A 7500-nucleotide genomic window follows, 5' to 3' on the forward strand; every position below is an offset into this window, starting at 1 on the left:
CAGAGGACGTATTCTTGACACGTCACATAGTTATCTTCACCCCAAACAGTATTAACGCTTCGAGGGGGTATAGTGACAAGAATCTGAAACGAGAATGAAAAGAGAGCCGCTCATAAGGCATCTCTCCTATTTCGTTTCCAGTGTGTATGTGATGAAGGCGGTAACGCCGTCTTTCTTCCTTTTCGTGTAGCTCTACTACTCGGTGTTTTCCCTTGTGTTCCCTTGATTACTTCTCCGGCCTCTTCTGTCTCTGGAAAGTTGAGTATTATCTTTACTATATATAAATGTAAGCTCTTGTCGTCTTGAATTAATTCAAAAGTGATATTAACGCAAACAAGAGCTGTTGCCTACCAGCGGTATCCTGGATGATATCGCTCGCTCTTATGGGTCATTTAGTTAGCTAGATCGACGTTCCCGGTTTTTTTTGCTTTAATAATTTAGCTATTTAGCTCCGCTAGGAATGCTTATATTATACCGTCAGTTTTAGCTCTGTGATTTCGACACGGGTCGAGGTACCGATCTTGCCCTTCGCGAGGCTTCGTAGCCTAGACGTCTGGCACTAGTACTTTCATGTATGATTTTATACATGTAAGATATTGTTGAATGCTTTTTCTAAGATTGTATACGAAAGAGTTTCGGTGATTTAGGTAATCTATTCTCATCTTACCTAGTCTAGTATTCTAGGTACAGTAGTATACTTTCGCACATCCCCGATAGTTCTTTTCTCCTCCAGAGGCTATGTTCAATCCCTCTCTCCCTCTGTAAGCCTTCGGCTTAATTCTAGTGGTTCTATCTGTATAATAATTCAGGTATAACTTTTCTAGGATATGTCTGTCCTGACCTGATGGTTTTTTGGGTTAGGGCAGAACATCAGAGTTTTTAGTGTGTGGTCTGCTTCTTCCTAGCATAGAGAATGAGTCTCCTTTGCTAGGTTAGGGGCGGACACAGGAAGCTTTGCTTCCCTAGTCCATGTTGGAAGGATTCTGTAAGAGATGATTACTTCCTCTAGTGGCCAAGCAGACTGTCCTGTGTTGTTTTTCTCGGGCTGGAGAATGAGTTTTCTCTGTTGCCCGGCGAAATAACTTCACCTAACTTTGTTCTGGTTGGGAGGAAGATAGCAAGTATTGCCAGTCTTCCTCCCTAATAGACAACTCTTGGTTAGGATGAGCATCCCTAACGGCTGAGTGTGTCTCCTGCTAGAACGAAGTCTATGGGACCCTTATCCTTTCCCCACCTCTCTTTCTTTTATTTTCTGTTGGCCGCAGTCCTACTTCCGTACCTAGTATAGGTTACGATGGAGGACAGGCTCAGCTCTCTGCCGGCTGGCACTATGTGTCGGCCGGCAGACACCCTTTATTCTTTGTATAGTGAACCCCAGACCTCCCTTGATCTCCCTTTCATGTCTGCCGGTAGAGCCCGGTAGGCTATGGATTCTTTGGAAGCCTGAATGCTACATTCTTCCTTTCCATAAGTTCACTCTTTCTGGATGGAAGGTCGTATGGCAATGCCGCCTTATAACCTTACATCCATACTGTTTCTCTGACTATTGTGTTGCACCCTTAACCCGGCTGCCGGCTTAACAGCCGACAATCGGGCAGGTTGAGGTTCTCTGGTTCATGGCTACTGTTGGCGGGCATTGGTTTTATTACCTATGCTTGTCGGCAGTGGAAACACAGCCCGAATCTGCTGGCCACTACGATTAGCGGCCGGCAGACAGGTATTAGTGTTTTCAGCCGTCGGCTGGCAAAGATTGCCGGCCGGCACACAGTCGCGAATCAGTGGGCTGCCGCCTATTAGTTAAAAATAGTTTATCTTTGAACTATACAGGGGTAGGTGCCCTCCGGCACGTGCTGGGGCACGCCGGCACGTACCTGCGCGTGCTAGCCGGCAAAACAGCATGCGATGTACAGTAGTTGCTGTATTCGTAGTGTAGTACTCACTGCATTAGCAGAAACTGCTGTATAGAGCTTGTGATAACACTAAAGTTCTTCATCATACTTAATATTATCTTGCACAGCCTATTTTTGAGACCGTACAAAATATAGAAGGTAAGTTCTTTCTTTATTCTTTCTATCCCGTTTATTAAAACTTTATCCCAAGGTGTGAACTGCACCTTAAATTTCCGTTTAGGAAATCACATAAGGTATTCCAGATTAGAATTAACCTTAGTTTTAATATATCGGGAGGTTTCAGCAATTGACTAGACAGGAAATACAAGTAGGTGTCTTTCCTTCTTTCTTTTATAGCTTTTCTATATAAGCTAAATGTCTAAATATAAGTGAAAGCCTTCACTTGATACTCATGTATTTTTTTTCTCTTTACAGGAGGACCATCCGAAGTGCGGGAGTGTGTTCTTTAATGTCCGCAGTATGAACTTCTGTGGACATCAGTATTGCAGGAGGTAAGCAGCATGCGCAGCCTCCAAAGGTGATCTCCGCTCTTGGGACCCTCAGATTTGTACATTTTGTTCTAACCTGATTACCGAGGCTTTTGACGACCCTAAGTCAACGGAGTCAAGGGATTTTGCCAATGAAACGTTACGATCCTGGGTGAGGGGTTTTCAGAAAAACACCTCAGGTCCCTACCTTCCAAATGAGAAGATGAGGGCCTACCTTTTCCCTAAAGCATCGGCTGATGCAATCATCCCCCAGCCTCAGGTGGAGATACAAACGGCCCAGAATCCGGCAGATTCTGAAGTCTCAGCCGCCCTTCAAGACATCCAATTGCACGATAGGATGTCGGAGGTGTCGGATTCTACTGAGGACGTTCTAGGAGAAGGTAAGGAGGAGGAGCTGTTCCAGGCTCCTCAAGTAAAAGAGGATGAAATCGACAAAGTGTCGATTACATCGGTTCCAGACCAAGAACCTATTCCGTCTACATCGTGTGCTATCCCAGATGAACTGGGAAGGACTCTTTCTTCCATTGTTGAGAAGATCCAACAAATTCAAAGGAAGAATGATGAGAAGGAAGCTGCAATGAAACTGGAGATACGTAGACTTGCATCATCACGTGGGCCTCAGAAGCGGCTCAGCGTGAAGGATCTTCCTTTGTGCTCGGATACCAATCGTTGGAGGTATGCCGAACACATGCCAATGACAACTCTGAAGATCGTGATCTCAGAAGAGTTGGGAGCAATTCCCTGGAAGAAGTGGAATTTTGGCCCAACAAAGATTCTTATCCGGACTGCTATGTCCGTCTTAGGAAGGAGCCAGCCTCAAAGGAGGAGACGGAGCCGAGGGAGGTCATAGTTTTTTACCATAGTAAAGCTCAGACGTCACTAGTGAGCTCGATGAAAAAGAGGGGCTTCACTAACTCAAAGGTGCCCGCCTTGAGTAAGAAGCTTCCCTCCTTTGTGGCCTCTCCTACCAGAGCCTTTCCCTTCTTGGAAAAGGGATATAAGGCAGCCTTGAAGGTGGTGGAGGCAGGGAAACCATGCCCCTCCGTGGAGGAGTGCAAGCCGTTATCTCTGACCTTGCCCTTGGACCAAGAAGACGTACACCTTACCTTCTCAGTCGGGAAGCTGGAAGCTAATATTGCTGAACGCCAGTTCGGTGAGGCACTTCCAAAACTGTCGGCGGTTCTCTTGCGTAGATAGAAAGAGACAAAGGAAAGACTTGCCGCATCGATGTCGTTGCAAACGACACTAGAAACGATGGCAAGTGACCCCAAGATCCAGGACATGTTCATGGTTGTGGCAAAAACCCATCTGTCCACAGTTCCGAAGGATTTCTATAGCTTTATTGAAGCTAGGAGAGCCTGTAGAGAGTTCGTGTTCGCCTCGGCTGCGGTGAGGCACGAAACGAGGAAACTGATCTCCTCTCGTATTTGGGGTAAAGACCTCTTTCCCAATTAAGTGGTTAAAGAGGTAGTAGACAAGGCCGCCACAGGGAATAGGAACCTTCTCAAAAAGTGGGGCTTGGATCTCAAGAGAAAGTCTTCTCCGGATGAGGGTCCCCAACCCAATAGGAAGACAAAAAGGCCTAGGCCATCCTCTCGGCTGGCTAAACCCTACCGACAGCAACAAAAACAACTTCCTGTGACCGCGGTGCCTCAGATAGTGGCACAACCTCCAACCACGTACCAGCTGGTACCTCAACAAGTGGCGACATAGTCGGCAGTTTTTAACCCAGCCTTCGAAAAGCAGATTTCTTCCTTTCGTTCGAGAGCTAGAGGAACAGCCAGAAGTTCTTCTAGATGCCCTTCAAGAGGAAGGGGATACAGGGGAGGACCCGGTCAAGGAGGCAAGGCCTCAGGTCCACAACAGCAGAAGTAAGACACTTCCAGTAGGAGGGAGACTACAGCTATTGAGGGATCGCCGGACCTTCGATCCCTGTGCCCACAGCCTAATTAAAAATGGACTAGGTTGGAGCTGGAGCAATCCTCCACCTCAATTTCCTCAATTCTTCCAACACTCATCCCCCGTTCTGGAAGAGTATGTCTGAGAACTCATAGAGAAAAGAGTAATCCGGAAAGTTAAGTCCATAAAATTCCAAGGAAGGCTGTTTTGTGTTCCAAAGAAGGACTCAGAAAAACTAAGAGTTTTTCTAGACTTGTCGCCACTCAACAAGTTCATAGTGAACTACAAGTTCAGAATGCTCACGCTTCTGCACATAAGGACCCTACTGCCCAGAAGGGCATACACTGTCTCTATAGACTTGTCTGATGCTTATTGGCAAGCTTCAATTAATCGTCACCTCTCCTCCTACCTAGGCTTCAAGTTACATTGAAAACTTTACGCCTTCAGAGCCATGCCTTTCGGTCTAAACATAGCCGCAACGATTTTCACGAAGCTTGCGAACGCAGCCGTCCATCAATTACGCCTAAAGGGGGTCCAAGTAGTAGCCTACTTGTACGACTGGCTAGTTTGGGCAGCATCCAGGACAGAATGCATGCAAGCTTCTAAGATAGTGATCCAGTTACTGGAACATCTGGGATTAAAGATCAACATCAAAAAGTCTCGTCTTTCTTCAGCTCAAAAATTTCAGTGGTTGGGAATCCACTGGAATTTGGAGTCACATCGGCTTTCCATTCCTAGTAAGAAGAGGAAAGAAATAGCAGGATCTGTCAAGAGAGTATTGAAATCTAAACGGATATCAAGACGCGAACAGGAGAGAGTGCTGGGCTCTCTACAGTTTGCTTCGATAACAGATCCAGTGCAAAGAGCACAGCTTAAGGATGAAACAGGAGTCTAGAGAAAATACGCATCAAACGCGCGAAGAGATCTAATAAGACCACTACCAACTCGACTTTGAATGCTTCTCAAGCCGTGGTCCAACGCCAAGCAATTGAAGAAATCAATACTTCTTCAACCTCCTCCCCCATCAGTAACTCCCCACACAGACGCATCAAAGGAAGGCTGGGGAGTCCATTCTCATCAGATGAGAGTCCAAGGAAGTTGGTCCAATCTTTTCAAGTCATTTCACATCAACTTTCTAGAAGCCATGGCAGTACTTCTGACACTGAAGAAAGTTTCTCCTCGCCACTCCACCCATATAAGACTGGTTATAGACAGCGAGGTGGTAGTGAGATGCCTGAATCGACAAGGGTCGAGGTCACCTCAAATCAACCAAGTGATGTTGGCCATATTTCGTTTGGCGAAAGAAAGAAATGGCCCATCTCAGCAGTTCACATTCAAGGGTTCCGCAATGTGACAGCGGACGCTCTATCCAGGTTTACACCTATAGAGTCAGAATGGTCCCTTGACGCAGGATCGTTCTCCTTCATCTCGAGTCAAGTCCCAGAGCTGCAGATAGACCTCTTTGCGATGAAAGACAACAAGAAAATATATCGTTACGTGTCCCCTTACGAGGATCCGTTGGCGGAGGCAGTAGACGCTATGTCCCAAGACTGGAACAGATGGTCCAGTATCTATTTGTTCCCTCCGCACAACCTCCTTTTGAAGGTCCTCGATAAGCTAAGATCCTTCAAAGGGAAAGCAGCAATAGTGGCCCACAAGTAGCCAAATAGCGTTTGGTTCCCTCTGGCATTGGAACTACGACTAAAATTCATACCGCTACCGGATCCATCCCTGTCTCAGCGAGTACAGAAGTCGAATGTCTTCGCTCTATCACAGAAAACACAGAACCTACATCTCATGATTTTCTCTCCTTAACGATGAGAAAAAGATTCGGTGTTTAAAAGTCAGGTTAGACTTTTGGAGGAAACCAGAAGACATTAGGAGGCTTCAGGGAAGATATAGCTATCCTTTGTCAAGGCGAAGAAACCGAAAGAAATCCCGACAGATTCCTATTTATCATTCTTCATTCCCCTTCATGAGCAAGGTTTAGCAGCCAACACAATTCTATTGTTCAAGCCTGCCTTGACAAGTCAGATACCATATGCCTTACAGGTCGACCTTTCTAACGACGTTCTTAATGAACTAGCCCTTCAGCACTTCCAAAGGCCCTTTGCTTGGTCATTAGATATGATTCCTCATTGTGTATAAATAATGAACAATGAGGAATGTGCTTAGACAAATCTGAATTTAAGTCATATTTCTGTTTGTACTCCTTTGGGGGCCAGAGTTAGTGAAATAGTGGCTCTCTCTAGAGAGGAGGGCCACGTCCAGTTCTTGGAGGGAGAACTGAATCTATTTCCAGACCAAACGTTTCCTACCAGGAACAAGCTACCCACCAACATTTGGAGTCCCTAGAGAATCTGCCCTCTGAAGGAAGATGCATCTGTATGTCCAGTGGAGTGCCTAAAGGTCTATCTTCATAGAACTTCAGACTTTATGGGAGGACAGCTGTTCAGAAGAGAAACCCTGGGTTCAAAGTTATGTATAACTAAGGGTGAAATTCACCCGTGTTATTCGCAGAACGGATCCAGAAAGTACACCCGTTAGTCATGATCCGAGGAAAGTTGCCTCTTGCATAAAATTTCTTTAATTTTATGGACTTTGAATATCCTTGTTTGCACACCGGCTGGTAGTCATCTAAGGCATTCTTTGTGCACTATGCGAAGCAAGTGAAGCAACTTATGAGATCTGTGGTAGCAGCAGGTAGAATTCTTTAACCTTCTGTTTTAAGTCTGCGAGGAAGTGTTATTAATTTCGGACTCTTAATTAATAGGGTGCGCATGTAGTCAATGTCTTTTACTACACGCTGAGCGATGGGCCACGAAAGTGTCCTTACAAAATGTTCCATTGATGTCGGTAATCTATAGCATAATACGGACACTTGTGCCAAGCGTTTTTATTCTAGTGTATATAAACAGTATACAGACTATATCATTATTATTGATAATTCAATTGAAGTTACAAATCTGTTTCCTAGTAGATAAAACAATATTTTCTGTTGACTGTTTTTCTTTTACAGAAGAATTGTCATTGACTTTTATCCTTCTTTGTGGCCAAGTGGGTTAGTCACTGTCTGTACAAGCTTGCCGACCAGGGTTCGATTACCGGCCGGAGCTAAGCTCTTGTCTTTGTGTGATTGCGCCTGGGGCTCTGATCCCGAGGTCGTTAAGAGAATCCAGACATTAATGTATCAAAAATATATA

The sequence above is a fragment of the Palaemon carinicauda genome, chromosome 17, assembly GCF_036898095.1.
Source record: "Palaemon carinicauda isolate YSFRI2023 chromosome 17, ASM3689809v2, whole genome shotgun sequence".
NCBI classification, from domain to species: Eukaryota; Metazoa; Arthropoda; class Malacostraca; order Decapoda; family Palaemonidae; genus Palaemon; species Palaemon carinicauda.